This window comes from Anabrus simplex, chromosome 7 (genome assembly GCF_040414725.1).
Source record: "Anabrus simplex isolate iqAnaSimp1 chromosome 7, ASM4041472v1, whole genome shotgun sequence".
Lineage (NCBI taxonomy): Eukaryota > Metazoa > Arthropoda > Insecta > Orthoptera > Tettigoniidae > Anabrus > Anabrus simplex.
The window spans coordinates 205058217-205074294 of record NC_090271.1 but is presented as its reverse complement, the minus strand read 5'-3'; positions in this window follow the sequence as shown (position 1 = coordinate 205074294).

The window sequence follows — 16078 nt, the reverse complement described above, 5'->3', positions numbered from 1 at the left end:
CGAACCCCACTGTCGGCGACCCTGAAGATGGTTCTCCGTGGTTTCCCATTTTCACACCAGGAAAATGCTGGGGCTGTACCTTAATTAAGGCCACGGCCACTTCCTTCCCACTCCTACCCCCTTCCTGTCGCATCGTCGCCGTAAGACCTATCTCTGTCAGTGCGATGTAAAGCAACTTGTAAAAAAAAAAAAAAAAAAAAAAAAAAAAAAAAAAAAAAAGTAAATTATATTGTTACTTTCAATGCTTAAGATACCGGGTTGATGAATGGTACAAATAATATTGAAACTATTTCTTCTTCTTCTGGACCCTATCCGTTCCGGGTGTCGGCAACTATCTTGTCTGTGTCTTCTCTGTTGTGAGCTGCCTGGACTAACTATGCCGACGTCTTGAGAGTCCAGTCTGTGAGCTTTTTTTAGCCAGGAGATTCGTCTTCTGACAACACCTCTCTTTCCAGGTATCTTTTCTTGCAGGACTTCTTGCAGTAGATGGCACCTGCTTCTGTTTCTCATGTGACCGAGGTATTGCAGCTTTCTCGTTTTTACGGGGGTCAGTACGCCCTTATCTCTCGTTCTTCGAAGGATCTCTGCATTTGTGGCATGATCTGTCCATGATACTCTTAGCATCCTTCGATATAGCCACATCTCAAAGGCCTCTAATATTTTACTGAGCAACTTCGTTAAAGTCCATGTTTCAACACCTAACAGGGACTTCACTTCAACCGAATTATCCCATCGATCATTAACAATGGTGCCGAGATAAGTGTATTTCCGGACTCGTTCAACAGGTTTATTGTCAATTACTATTGTCGCGGCCACTAAATTGGGCGGGTGAGGAAAACTGCGCTGTCGTCAGATATGGGAACGGCAAAGCGACAGATGGTCGAGAGTCGCTTACCTCCGAGCATGGACTGGCAACGCTGATCGTGCAGCGCTGTCTAGTTGAAGCCCATCCGCTCCGGGCCACCTTACCATAGTAGTAATGGGAAGAAGCAGTTCACCTGTAGGAACTAGTTCATTCACTCTCGCTCCCAAGAAAGAACTACTTCACGAACTACTTCGCGAACTACTTCAAAATGCTTAACTTTCCCGCTAGAGCACTCTGCAACCGCTGAAGTAGTTCTTCCGCGAACAAGTTCCTTCTCATTCCCTTCATACAAGGCTTCATCGCTTCGCGAGCTTTCCAGAACGAGGAAGTACACAAAGTGGACAACAGGTAGCACGCAGGTGCACTTCTCTATAACATTCGTAGATGCTACAGAAATGAACGTTCCTATTACCGGTAATGTCAGTTCACACTCTCTTCCCCCGCCCCCAAACCCTCAGGAATGTATAGAAAAAATCTATTTCTTTTCAAAGATAATAAAAATGTCTGTGAAATAGTGTCGACTTGAAAATGAGATGTTTTAAACGCTGATCTGTTATCGCAAGAGCACCCTTTTCTTGGTGGTGATTTCATCCCCTGACAAACAAATTTAGAACATCTGAGCGTTGGTCAACTTTTTCTCGCCGGTGGCGCTAAACGTCAGACTCCAACACTCTCGCTCCCAAGAAAGAACTACTTTACGAACTACTTCGCGAACTACTTTAAAATGTGTAATTTTCCCGCCAGAGCACTCTGCAACCGCTGAAGTAGTTCGTCCGCCAACAAGTTCCTTCCCATTCCCTTCACACTCGTGAAGTTCTACAGTTCGCGAAGTAGTTCTCGAGAGACGAGTAAACACTTCTTAGTTCGTGGGAGTGAAGTAGTTCCCGAGAACTAGTTCGTTCGCGAACTACCCATCACTATACCATAGTCATTCCCTGTCATGCAGCTGTTGAGCTCACACCGTAAATGCAGTTAAAATGGATAGTGAATGTGAATTGATTTGGGCTCAAGTCAAGAGAGAAGTGGCAGAGAGGACCAAGACATTCAAAATAAAGAACGTAGAAAACCTCACGTCAGAAGCTATCGACCGTGTGACTGCTGCAGATTGGGAAAAGTGCTTCAATCGCGCGTAAAATCTTCAAACAGACGATTGGGCCAAGGAAATAGCAAGGGACGAAAGAATGGAGCCATTCATCATCAGTGTAAATGACGACTCGACAGATAGTGAGATGTGTGATGACAGTGACTAAGAAATCTTAGACTGCCTTGAAGCTAGAAACCGATTCTTAATTCATTGTAAATTAATGTTAACCTATTCTTTAAAGTAGTTCTTTCCCAATTTACATCTGGTAAATTCAGAACTCTCGCTACAATCACATTCCTTTCCACGTCGTTTTCCACATAGCTGATTATCTTATCAAATAATTCTGAATCCGTGTCAGCGCCACCCTTTCCCGGTCTGTACACTCCAAATATATCACGCTGCTTATTATCTTTACAAATGAGCCTTACACCTAGAATTTCATGTGCGTAATCTTCAACTTTTTCATAGCTTACAAATTCTTCTTTCAGCAGAATGAATACTCCCCCTTCCACCATTCCTATCCTATCTCTACGATACACACTCCAGTTCCGTGGGAAAATTTCTGCATCCATTATATCATTTCTCAGCCATGATTCAACTCCTATTACAATATCTGGTAAGTATATCTAATAAATTATTTAATTCTATTCCTTTCTTTACAATGCTTCTACAGTTCAACACTAACATTTTATGTCATCCCTACTTGATTTCCAGTTCCCTGTTCCCTTATCACCGCTCCCTAGGCCAGCCCGTTTCCCTGAATGTACTTCCCTATTACCCTTCCAAACAAATTTCCTAACTTATACGTACCACAGCGGTTTAAGTGAAGGCCATCTGAGCGCAGATCCCTATCTCCTACCCACCCATTAGGATCTAGAAATTTCATTCCCAGTTTCCCACATACCCACTCCATAGTCTCATTTAAATCCCCAATCACCCTACAGTCAGTATCCCTCCTACACAGTATTCCACTAATAACAATCTCCGCTTTCTTAAACTTCATCCGTGCTGCATCTCCAACTATGTTGGTACCTACATCAGATTGGTACCAACGTGAAACACTACCACCTTCTCTTTCCCCTCCTCCCTATCTTCTACTTTCCTCAACATTTGCCTCAACCTAATTCCTGGATAACACTCTACTCTGATTCCCTTTCCTCCACGCACTTTCCCCACGTGTCCAACGATGGAATCCCCCATGAGCAGAGCCTCAACCCTACCCACCTCATTTGATCCCCTCCCCTCCTGGTCAGCCCTATCTTTCCTGATAGCTGCAGAAGCTACTTCCTCCTCCCTGTTCTCCTTCCCATGACCCTGTTCCACCTGTCCTTTCCTATCCTCTAATCTACATTTCCCTTTCCTACCTTTTCCCTTCCTCCTATTTCCACACATCTCGGCAACAGTTCCTTGTCCCTCATCTTCCCTCTGTTGTTCTACCTGGAGTGATTCGTACCGATTTCGCACAGACACCTGTCCTGAATTCTGATCCTGAATAGAGCCCTAAGCCTGCAATCTCCTTCCCCTTAGAACATTAGACCACCTGTCTTTTACAACTCCCCCCTTTCCTTCCCCTCCCTCTTGTGCACCTACTGTAACCTGTACATTGTTTGAGGGAGTCCTATCTTCCTTCCTGTCTTCTGTGAGAATCCTAATTATCTCCCTCAAACTCTTCAACTCCTCCATCATACCCCTCAATGCCTCGCCACACCCACAGTTCGTACACTTGCACTCCTTAGCCATTCTTTACGGAAAAAAGAAAAAGAAAAGGAAAAATACAATAACTTATTTGCAAACAAATTAATGAACGGAGGGATATATTGTCTGGGATAGTACTCAAAGATCACACGACAATAAGGTAATTGATGTACGACTACACTACAATACTAATTAGTCGTACTCTATTTTTATCCTACAACCCCTAACAGGATAAAAACTGCTGTTAATTACTGAATACCGAAAGGAATACACAAGAACTACACAATTCCAAACTTCAATTAAGCCTATCCTAATTACAACAACAGAATTTTATTAAGAGTTTCTACGGATACCTCTACTACACCAGTACTACACAAATGTTTTTACAATAATAAAATAAGCACACTAAATTCTAATAAGATATTACTCGTATACTACTGTACAGTACACTACAATAATTTTTAAACTGCGTTCAGATGTGTCCTAATAACAATACCGGTACCGTATGTCACTACTAAGCACAGACACAAATGAAATTTGCAAGAACTACTGTACTCAAAGATTACCAACAAAGCTAAATGCTTAGACAGATTGTTATTAGTACTACACTGTAATAGATATACACGAAAGATAACACACGAATATAGCAGGCAAGATACGGCACTATCTAAATATACTGTATCTACACTACAATTTTCAGCTGAAATGTGGTTATATGGACTTTTTTTTTTTTTTTTGCTAGTTGCTTTACGTCGCACCGACTCAGATACAGTAGGTCTTATAGCGACGATGGGACAGGATAGGGCTAGGAGTGGGAAGGAATCGGCCGTGGCCTTAATTAACGTACAGCCCCAGCATTTGTCTGGTGTGAAAATGGGAAACCACGGAAAACCATTTTCAGGGCTGCCGATAGTGGGGTTCGAACCTACTATCTCCCGAATACTGGATACTGGCCGCAATTAAGCGACTGCAGCTATCGAGCTCGGTATATGGACTTTTACCGCTGGTGGATTACTGTTATTTTCCTTACTACGTGGGACGGAGAATAAAAGTGTTCTTAAATGCTGAAAATAAGAGGTTGTCTACAATAATTTCTGTTAAAACCACGCCGGAGGCTTGAAATGCAATATTATTGGGATATAGGAATTTGATTATTAACTTTTACTCGACGAATAAAAAAAGGTGGAAAATACAAAGTATCCGGGGAACTAAGACTACAAATTATCGGAATAATGAATCAGCTGATTTTGTATTTATTTACACAACTACCATGCGCATATAGCAACAATCGTCAACAATCCAAAAAGCTGTTAAGTACCGTAATTATCCAGTGAAATTTCCGTGTATTCTCTTTAACTTCTCTTTAAATCGAAGTTTACAGGCGTATCGTGTTATTTAATGTCATAAATTATTACCTTCGTGATAGTTTGAATGGATACCTATATGAAATATCGGAAAAGTTGCTGCGGAAATTACAATGAGTTACAACTCCTTATGATAATCTGCCTTTGTAAGTATTATACCAACGAACCTACAGATATTTAGAAATATTGCTTTAAAAGTTATTAGTAATTTACTTCGATATCCGAATACAATGTAGAATACCGTAGCGAAGCACGGGCACATTTGCTAGTATAATTTAAAATAATGTAATTCATGTAAAACGGTGTAATAAATATATTTTTTATTTTGCTTTAAAATAAATGGTTTATAACATCTAACGATTGAATTAATAAACGCGGGGGGCCGATGACCTCGATGTTAGGCCCCTTTAAATAACAAGCAACAATAAACGCGGGCGAAGCCGCAGGTACTGCTATTCTACTTTATAAATGCCTAAATATAAGCTCCCTTCGACATTATGTGCAAGGTTCTGCAATAGAGCACACTTCTTGACTAATGAAGTAGTGCTGAGGATACGGGCTTTGCCAGAACTCGTTCATTTCAGCCTCCTACACGAGTCTTGTGGCCTACGCCTCTCATTGTGTGCATCCTCCTGGCTTACTTCCTTCCCCTGGACCCTCAGGCCATCGATCTGTTCCCGTATGTAAGAGGCGTGTCACAGCGATCAACGAAACGATACGGCAGGCTAAGTCGAAACATCCTTCATCAAATGTGATAGAAGAGATTCCCTGTCCCACAGGACCGTCACAAAACATGTATTACTGACAGTAATTTTTGAGGCTTGAATCATCGCGGTGAACACGCTCATGTGCATGAATTCTCTCTGAGAATCCATGATAGCAATTATTATTATTTTGGCGAGACTCTCCTGATTTTCCTGATGAAAATCAGACTCCTAACCAAAACTATTCAGGATTAGTAAAATAATCCCAATTTCACTATATGAAACAATAGTTAAGGAGACTGTGTCAGCCCTATTTCGGTAATATTAAATTAGTCCGTTCCCTTCCTCCCAATTCATGAAAGGCAACGTTCTGTGTCTTTTACAGTCGTGTCAGAGATATCTGAAGATTATACTGAAGCTTTAAATCAGGGGCCCGATTGAAATCTAGAATTTTGTTTATGAGAGGCTAAATTCTGAAAGGAATATTTCTTACCTTTCAGATTTATTTATTTATTTATTTATTTATTTATTTATTTATTTATTTATTTATTTATTTATTTATTTATTATGACATCTTTCAAGTGGCGAAGGTAGGACACTTGGCTTTTTACACATATTCACATCAAATCATCTCATTTTACAACTATTATCTGCAGATATATTAATTCACAGTCTAACAGAATTTCATTACACTCATGCTCACATCCGTATGTGTAGGAGAATTTAAACAGTGCACTTTAACAAATATTAAATTTGATAATCTTCTTGAAACACGCACACAATAATTATACACATTGCACAGCTAGCAACTAGGTCTACATGTACAATAATAGCATTCTCACAATCCATTGTTATTTATATTATTACTTTTCATTAATTAATTGGCCTACAGTTGGGCGTCAAATGAATATATGCTATATATATACCTCTCATTAGACGTTCATTGAAATGCATTTAGTCTACTTTACGTAATTCACTTGCATGATGATAATTCATATAATTCCGAAAATGTAGGTAAACGGGCGCCAAAGTTCGCCAGAGGTCATCAAAGGATCCCTCAAAGGTTCAAACTGTCAACCTCGCACTTGATTATACAGCCACTGCCTTCGTAATGTCCAGGCCGTACTGTACCTCTGATGACGTCACGCTTTGGGGGGGACTTGAAGGCGATACGCATTACGCTCCGCTTGAATAACACACTCGTTTAAATTACTTAAAGAACTGTTAACACCTTATAAAACCAAAACCTATCCTCAAATATTTGTTAATTCTGACATACAATTCATATCCTTCTCCGTAACGTTCTATTTCTCGCGTATATGCGTTCGTTTGCGTGAGTACATCCTAACACTTTGAGACATATTCTTGCGATTGTATCCATTTTCTGGTCAACTGGAACATTCACATCATACACACAGACAGAAAACATGCAGCCAATTACCATTACTATTTATTACAAATATAATTTATTTCTGTACCTCACTGTTTCCACTCCATGAACACTGCAGCTTTCCTGGACCTCTTACAGGAAGTTACACCAGTGTGGAGTAGGTCTGCTCTCTTTGAAGCACTTTGTTGAATACACAAGTCGGTGTGAATTTATTTAAAAATATATTCACCCAAATATATATGTTATAGGCCTACACTGTCCGGCCAGGTCTTCCAATTTCTTCCCGCAGTCACAAATGACTAGGGAATCTGCCAACTGCATTGACTCCAAAGCCAGGGATTTTGTGACACACTTAGGATCGTCTGAATTTAGAAATACCGGTACCATCTTATATCTATCTGACACTAACACACAAAATACTTTGTACACCTCAATTCCAAGTTCTATTGAAATGTCTGATGGATACTTTAAGCCCCTCGATTTAGGAAATTCAGATATCTTACTTCTGGAGGTAATTCATAAATAAGATCTGAATCTGTCAGAAGAGAAAATTTACATAAATCACACTGCTTTTTTATACTCATAATTTATTTTAGTATTTTTTCTCTATTTGCTTTTCGTCGTACCGACACAGATAGGTCTTACGGTGACGATGGGACAGGAAAGGTCTAGGAATGGGAAGGAAGCGGCCGTGGTCTTAATTAAGGTAGAGCTCCAGTATTTGCCTGGCGTGAAAATGGGAAACCACGGAAAACCATCTTCAGGGCTGCCGACAGTGGGGTTCGAACCCATTGTCTCCCGAATACTGGATACTGGCCGCAGTTAAACGACTGCAGCTATCGAGCTCGGTGATACTCATAAATAAGACTTGCATTTTCAAGTACACCGAATTCAGATAAGCCGTAGGTCTGTCTGATTACATAAAAAAATAGGGCCTACCTAATGTTACCCATGTTTATGACATAATAAAGAAATTAACTCACCATCTGGACGGGACACTCTTATTTCTCTCAGGATGTGATTTTCAGGAAAGTGCTTAATACACACAACTGTGTTGTGATTAACTAATAAATTCCCCCCTGGGAATAGCCTTCTTCCATAACTTAACTCGTTCTTCATCAGAAGGAAACACTAATACCGGAGTGTACTCTCCTTGTTTATAATTGGCTTTGCAGCCAGGCACACAGCAACTCTTAGGCATGGCGATTTCCCTCACTGATTATCTTAATTCAAGTATATACAATTCGTAGTTAACAATAAAACACAGAATGCACTAACTAAATTAATTTTACACTATAAATATAACTTTACACAGATAAACTACAAAATTAAAACACTGAAGAACGATCTTCTTAACGTATAGCTTCACATAAATACACGCTCACACTAAGTTTTCTTCACTAATTATCGACTTTCCACTTAATAATGCAGTCGACGACGGCTCATTCTCACATATATCTGAGTGAACACGCGGCCATCGTTAAAAATTTCACTAAAACTGCGAAAATCTATGTTTAACTCTACTAACTCATGTGCTAAGCTTCCCCCCTAACGATCAACTGATTGCTTTCTCGCGCTCGTTACAGTACGGCCTGGACATCACGAAGGCAGTGATACAGCCCACATCGTCGGTGTAGATATTGGCGCACATAGCCAAAGATGTTCTTGTTTGGGGTGTTCAAGGCTCCTGTGACGCAGTGACTGAAATACTCGTACCAAGCACACAACCACACGACATTGATCATGTGCACCAATCTCTACATCAGAAAGTCCTACAGTAACTGCGGGTGAAAAAAAAATTAGAATTTTGGCATTTTTAGATCCTTACATTGTGGAAAACACAAATACGTTGAAAAAATTCATTATTATGAAAAATGAGTATTAAGGAGACTTCAGACACGAAGGTACACTTTCACCGAGCTCGATATCTGCAGTCGCTTAAGTGCGGCCAGTGTCCAGTATTCGGGAGATAGTAGGTTCGAACCCCACTGTCGGCAGCCCTGACAATGGTTTTCCGTGGTTTCCCATTTTCACACCAGACAAATGCTGGGGCTGTACCTTAATTAAGGCCACGGCCGCTTCCTTTCCACTCCTAGTCCTTTCCTGTCCCATCGTCGCCATAAGACCTATCTGTGTCGGTGCGACGTAAAGCAACTAGCAAAAAAAAAAAAAAAAAAAGAACATTAGTACACTTTCGAAGAACACACCCACTTTTATGGAGTTTACATTTGATTCTATAATTTCTAAGCTATCAGAGAGAGATTTCTGAACTAATTTCCGTTCTATTCAGTAAAGAGCAGTCTGTAAGTTGATAATTATAAAAAGTTCTGTCTGTATTTACAAAATCTTATTGTATATCGTGGTGTTGTGAAATTGTGTTTTGCAAGAATACAATGGTTCGATCGAAAGCATCTGGTAAGAGAAAGTATAAGGAAAATCCTCATACTGTACATAGAAATTTCACTCTGTAAATAAGTTTAAATTAGGTCAAAATGTGAATGATTCAAGTGTGGTAGAGGTTAACATTGCAGAAGACACCGCTGCGCTGCAATGCTCACCAAATGTTGAACTTGAACCGGACGCAAGTATTCTAGCTTCATCATGTTCTTATTTATTTTTCAGCTAAGATGGAACAGATGACAAGCAGAGCCAGAAGAAAGAAGAGGAACTCAAAAGTAACCAAGGAGGACAAAAATAGTTCCGAGTACGGTGCAGGAATATTCTAAGAATTGTCTGAAGTGAAAAACTGTCTTGTAAAACTTACGCATTATCTTTCTGAGTTATATACACTTTTGTACTTTTGAACCACTTTAAGGAATAAAATCTAATAATATCTCCGTGAAGTTTTTTCTGTACATCAACATGACCCAAATTAAGAGTAATATGAAGGTATTTTCCTGTAAGTAATATCTAGAAGAAATTAAAAATATTCTGGCATAATTTTAAGTTAAAATCTCTTAAAATACATACTAAAAAGGCACCTATGCGGTTTCGGCAAATAATAATAATATAGCTGAAAGCGAAAATAATAAGCCTTAAATATTTCAAGCGGCTAACCCAAATAGATTTTGAGAACAGTGTACCAGAAGTTTGAACATTTAATATGGGTGAGATAGGAAGATCTTTCTCACCTTAACGCTATGTAATCAAATTGGAGGTTGACAATTCGAATCCCTTTTGCCACATTCGAAGCGTTGTCAAACTTCCACGCCTCACAGCGCCCAAACAAAGCACTTTCGGACATGGGTCCGCCGTTTAAAAATGATCAATTCGCCGTCCCACACAAGATACTAAGCGTTGTCGCATTCATTCTGAATTCTGAATCGCCCTGTGCATGTAGAGTAGGCTTCGTTAGCACGGCTCTTCTTCTTTGAACGTTTTCTAGGGAATTTATTAAACCTACCCTGTACGGATCCCAGCACGCATATCTGTATTCGCAAGTCGGTCTTACCAAACATTTAGACGCTTTAATTTTGGCACCAGAATTAGCTTTCTTGAGATTCCGCATAATAAAATGTAACGATCTCCAGGATTTAACTACATTTTCCACATACTCTGACCAGTGTAAGTTTTTCTAATAGTAACACCTAAGTACTTACAACTATCATCTTCAATAATACTCACACCCCCCCCCCCACAGCGCCATGTTCATAATCCCTCTTTCCTGTCCTTTTATTTTACTGATACCCAATTTCTTGCTTTTTCCGCTGTGAATTTTCATTCAATTTTCACGCGCCCATTTTCAATCGTATCTAAATCCTGCTGAAACAGAGAGAACGTTTACTGAACAGTTTCAGGTATCTGATAACTATTTAACATGTAAACATATTGACGGATGTCTCTCGAATAAACAAGGTCTATTTCTAGAGATAAGATGAACTTCGTCCTCTTGTCAGTGAGCACGGTAACACGTCCCACTATCTCCAGCTCTGAGCCACACCCTCCCCATCTATCACTACATAAATCAGCGATTCAAGCAATAACTTAGTGAAATATTCACGGGGAACAATATTTGAGGCCCGGATCGTGTCGACTGGGCAAGGCACATACATAACCCTGAGCTGAAAACCCCCCCTTGTAATCAGGCAACAAGGGCAAGACTACATCTATTAGAAATAAAAGAAGAAATGGTTTAAACCAGGGGATTTATTAAATAAATATGAGAGAAAAATTAAAGCAAGAAAAGAAAATCACACAAAATAAATAGGGAAATTCATCGTAATACTGATGGACATACCTTGTTCTTTCTCACATAGTTGAAACATGGCGTGAAAACTCACTAATACTCTTCAAAAAAAAATGATACGTAATTTAAAATGCTCACTGCTCCTCGACACATCGCTATTACAATACCAGCAGCTTCCTTCCATCATAAACTATTCAACCAGGTCGCCCGTTTTACCGAGATTCAAATATCCAAGGCACTGCATCATGTATTCATTAGGCAACTAACAATGCGAAAAGTTCGCATAACAATAAGCCGTGCCGGGGAACAAAAGGCAGATAAGAATAACGACAGATGAGACTGAGCACAGCCTCCATGGACCAATCAAAGCCAAGACAAGACCCAAAGAATACAATAGGTACGCCCATGCGCAAATATGAAACCAACATGGCGGGTACTCAAGCTGAGCATCAGCCATGAATAATAAATAAATATAACTCTGCGCTGAAAACAAAACAAGGCGCAGAATTTGAAAGACAAATACAACAGGTCAATCGGCATACCAACCTTTCCTCTCCCACACATTCGAACTCACATGCATACCACATTCACGCACACACAATGAGGGTATCGGGAAAATAAAACACGAACGGCCGTTCAGATTTCGTGGTCAAATACAAACCATAAATTGTGACTCCACGGTCATTATCAGTGGGTCTCAATTACTCAAATGTTTGCGTGCGGCGTGCAATTACACATAAGGTCAGAATTGGACATTACTTTATTCACATCACTGGCTTGTTACGCCTCGTACAACCAGGATTGGTGTCTCCTGCGGTCGAGACAAGGGGCACATCACGAGGATCACGCAGTATTAAAGCACGCAGTGCACCAAATCATAACCACAGAGACCCTTTTTCAATCATAACAACAAGACCACAAATACATTCATTCAAAGCACATCGTATGACGGAGCAGCGGAAAGATGTATGCCATCGACCGTAACATACGGGAATAAAACGTCACCAAATTTAAATATAAACCAACTATCACGTACCTGTGATTATCAATGGTAAAATCGAATAGCAGTTAGCGTGAAAGGTCCAGGCTTGAACACATTAAATGAATATTTGAGGCATAAAAATGCCACACCGAACATAGCGGCAGCCATTGTTAGTATCTGCCCCACATAGAACAGCAAAAGAACTCCACAGGGTAAAAATTATCGCTCAGCAAAACGAACGACCTCACAGATAAAAACATAGCGTGTGCTGCTCCCTACTGGACGTCATTAGACTGACACACAAAACTGAAGGAAGCTATTTACATAATTAAATGTCAAATCGTGGAACATGCGATAAGCATGGTTCAGCTCGCACAGTCATTATCATGAATCTACGATCGCGAGTTCGTTCTGTCCGAGATTTTTCACGGGCGAGTAAAACTTTTGCCTCTCATTGTTAACTTACTGTTCGCACGTTGATAAACCTATGGTGCTACACTCGGCGTCCTCGCAACAAATTTAACCACTCAGTGAAATAAACCATCCAGTAGTTTATGTTTTTGTGACTAGATGGCAGTGCAATTGACAGAAATTAGTACAGAGACCACCTTGGGATTATATAAGAAGAAGAAGAATATATAAACTAAAATGTAGCAGTTTTATGTCCATCCGTCCGTCCATCTTTCCTTCTATGATGTTACGTTGCAATAGATTGGCGCAAAAACAGGTGACCGAATTGAACTGGAATTTGGTGTAGTTGGGATACTGGATTTACACTTTTAGGCCAATTTAAACTGTTACATAGGATACTGAACCATAATTCCCATCCACATAATCCGAATCACACTACAGGGAAACTCGATATATATTAAACATAAATAAAAACTAATTTTGTCAATAATCACTAACAGCCAACACTCGAATTACGTTAACTATCAAAATGTATTGACATTCGATTAAATACAGGCAAATTATACATTATTATCACCCGAAGCGAACCAAAGTTATAAGACTCCGGATCCCCCTCCCGTCGAACTCTCTCCATATCTGAGTCACCTTCGTTTACCCTTCAAGCAATCCATACTCTTATAAACATCAAGAAGGATGGTCTTCTTACCAGCTATGAGCTTGGAACCCTCCATCGGGTTTAGTCGTATTGTAGTAATGCGATATGCCACTTTTCAGAAAAATACTGGGAATAGCACCTTATTTAAGGTCCCGGGACCCCAACCCAAACTCTCCCCTTAAAAAGTACAGTTTCAGTACACACACAAAGAACTAAAGCCGCCATAATAACACCGTTTATTAAGTATGCCTGAACACATCCAATAACAAGAGGTGATGATTTACGATATCCTAAGCCCCTAAAACAAATCAAAAAAGAAATTCCGCTGTCTGGCTATTCTTATCCCCGTGTGGGTGCGGGCAATAAAATAACACCCAAGGTATCCCCTGCATGTCGTATGAGGTAACTAAAAGTGGCCCCAGGGCCTCTTAATTTGGGAGCGTGGGCTGGCGACCACGGGGACCTTAGCTGAGTCCTGGCATTGCTTCCACTTACTTGTGTCAGGCTCCTCACGTTCATCAATTCTAACCGACCTCCCTTGGTCAACGCTTGTTCTTTTCCAACCCCGACGCTATTAGGTTACGAGAGCTAGGGAGTCTTTCATTTTCAGAGGGAATATGGAAGAAAAAATCATCCCAGGAAATATATTGTCATTCTGAGAAAATCTCACACTTTTCGGAAAAGACGACTGAAATTTTATGAACACATTATCAGAATGAACAGTAACAGACTAAAATAATTCTCAACCTGGCCCTTTCATCTAAAATGAAGAACAGCTGGCTTCGTGAAACTGAAACACATCTCCAGAAGATCAACATCTCGGAAGACATTATACACGACAGATGTAAATCCAGAACCAAAATCGACAATCGCCAGTTTGAAGACAAACCCAACACCAGAGCCTCTATAACTTGGACAGAAGATCGTAGGAAGAAGCTCAGCGAGAGGATGAAGAGATTTTGGCAGGAGAAAGAAGACCAACACATCAGCTAAGCTGGTTCAATCGGGCTCCTAAGTAGGGCTTAACGATGAATAGTAATAATAACAATGTTATTAATGCAATTTTCAAAGGGGCCAAGTTGCTAGAATTTTTCCCGCAGGAGTTCTTTCACGTCCTGGTAAATCTACTGACATGAGGCTATTTGACCACCTTCAAATACCAACGGACTGAGCCGGGATCGAACGCACCAACTTGGGCTCAGAAGTTATACCATTTGAGTTACTCAGCCCGGCCCACACGAAATCACTTCGGCTAAAAAAATCTGATAGAAATAAAAAAATACATCACAGTATTCTCTTACAATGTTTTCTTGCTACTTCTTTAACGTCGCACTAACACATCGAAAGTTTTCGACAATGGAAGTACGGGAAGGTAGCGGCCGTGGCCATAAATTAAGGTACAGACCACGAATGGTCAGAGTGGTTAGCTCTATACACGGCCGCCTTTGATTCCAGGAATTAACTTAGTACAATTTTTGGTGTTGGCTGAGTGAACCTCAGGACAATGTGTGACTCCAGAAGTGTAAATATCGTTTCCAAATTTTTCGACTTCCTGACGATGAATCGAATCCACATACTTCTGAGCACGCCTTTAAACCTCGGCTAGACAACCCTTAATCAATCACTTCACTATCAACGGACTGAGTTTATTCTTTTTTTTATGCAGCAAACCTCGAGAGATATGCCCGTTTCGAACCATTGTCGCATCGTTTGGAGCAGCTGTGAGTACGAAGAGACTTGCAACAAAACCATTTTCAGCACAGCTGTTCCGTGAATGCAAACAATGAAGAGGAAACGCCTTACGACCGGTTAAGGTGTGTTCTAATGCTAGGGTCAAGTGTCACTTAATTCCCAGCAAGTGCTAGGGCGGGCGCTTGTTCACATGCAATAAGTAGTGAGCCTCTTGCTGTCAAAGCAGGGGCGTGCCTTTCACTGAACGTGTATCGGTAAGGAAAACTTTGTGACATCCTTACAGTATCGTATGAGGTATAGCAGTGTGATGAACGATCTTGAGTCAAGATACAGCAGACGAAAATCGGCAAGCCAGTTATTTGAATCGGTGCCGTATTGGAAAGAGAGGCCACTGCTGTTCCCGGTGATAATAACAGAAAGATTGTTTTCTTGTGGTTTAACGTCGTACTAACTCGGACAGGTCTTCGGCGAGAACAGAATGAGAAACGGCTAGAACTGGGAAGGAAGCGGCCGTGGCCTGGATTAAGGAACAGCCCCATATGAATTACACATGTACAGAATAGTGACGGCCGGTGGCTTGACATGTAAGAGGTTGCATATTTTCAACGTCAGTAGTCTACGCCATGGGCTTCCCACTTTCACACACGAAAAAAAGCATAACAATTACTACTACGCTAAGTGGTAATCGAGCTACGATGCCTACTGAGTTGAGTGGATGGCATTTTCCGTATATAGGCAACTGCGTGGAGGATAGTATCATGTGTAAAGCGTGAGTTGCAGGAATGTTCGGGACAGATAAACAGCTATTTCCAGCGCCAAGGGAATCCTCGATTCGGTGTTTGAATTTACGTCGCCATGTCACAGATCTTATGGTGATCATGGGAAAGAACAGAGCTAGGACAGTGAAAGGCCGTGGCCTTAAATAAGGTACAGCTCTAGTATTTGGCTGGTGTGAAAATGGGAAACCACGGCAAATATTCTTCAATTCCGCCGACATCTACTGTACGTGACGCAAAACGCATAGCCAACCTCTCAGTACGCATTAGACTG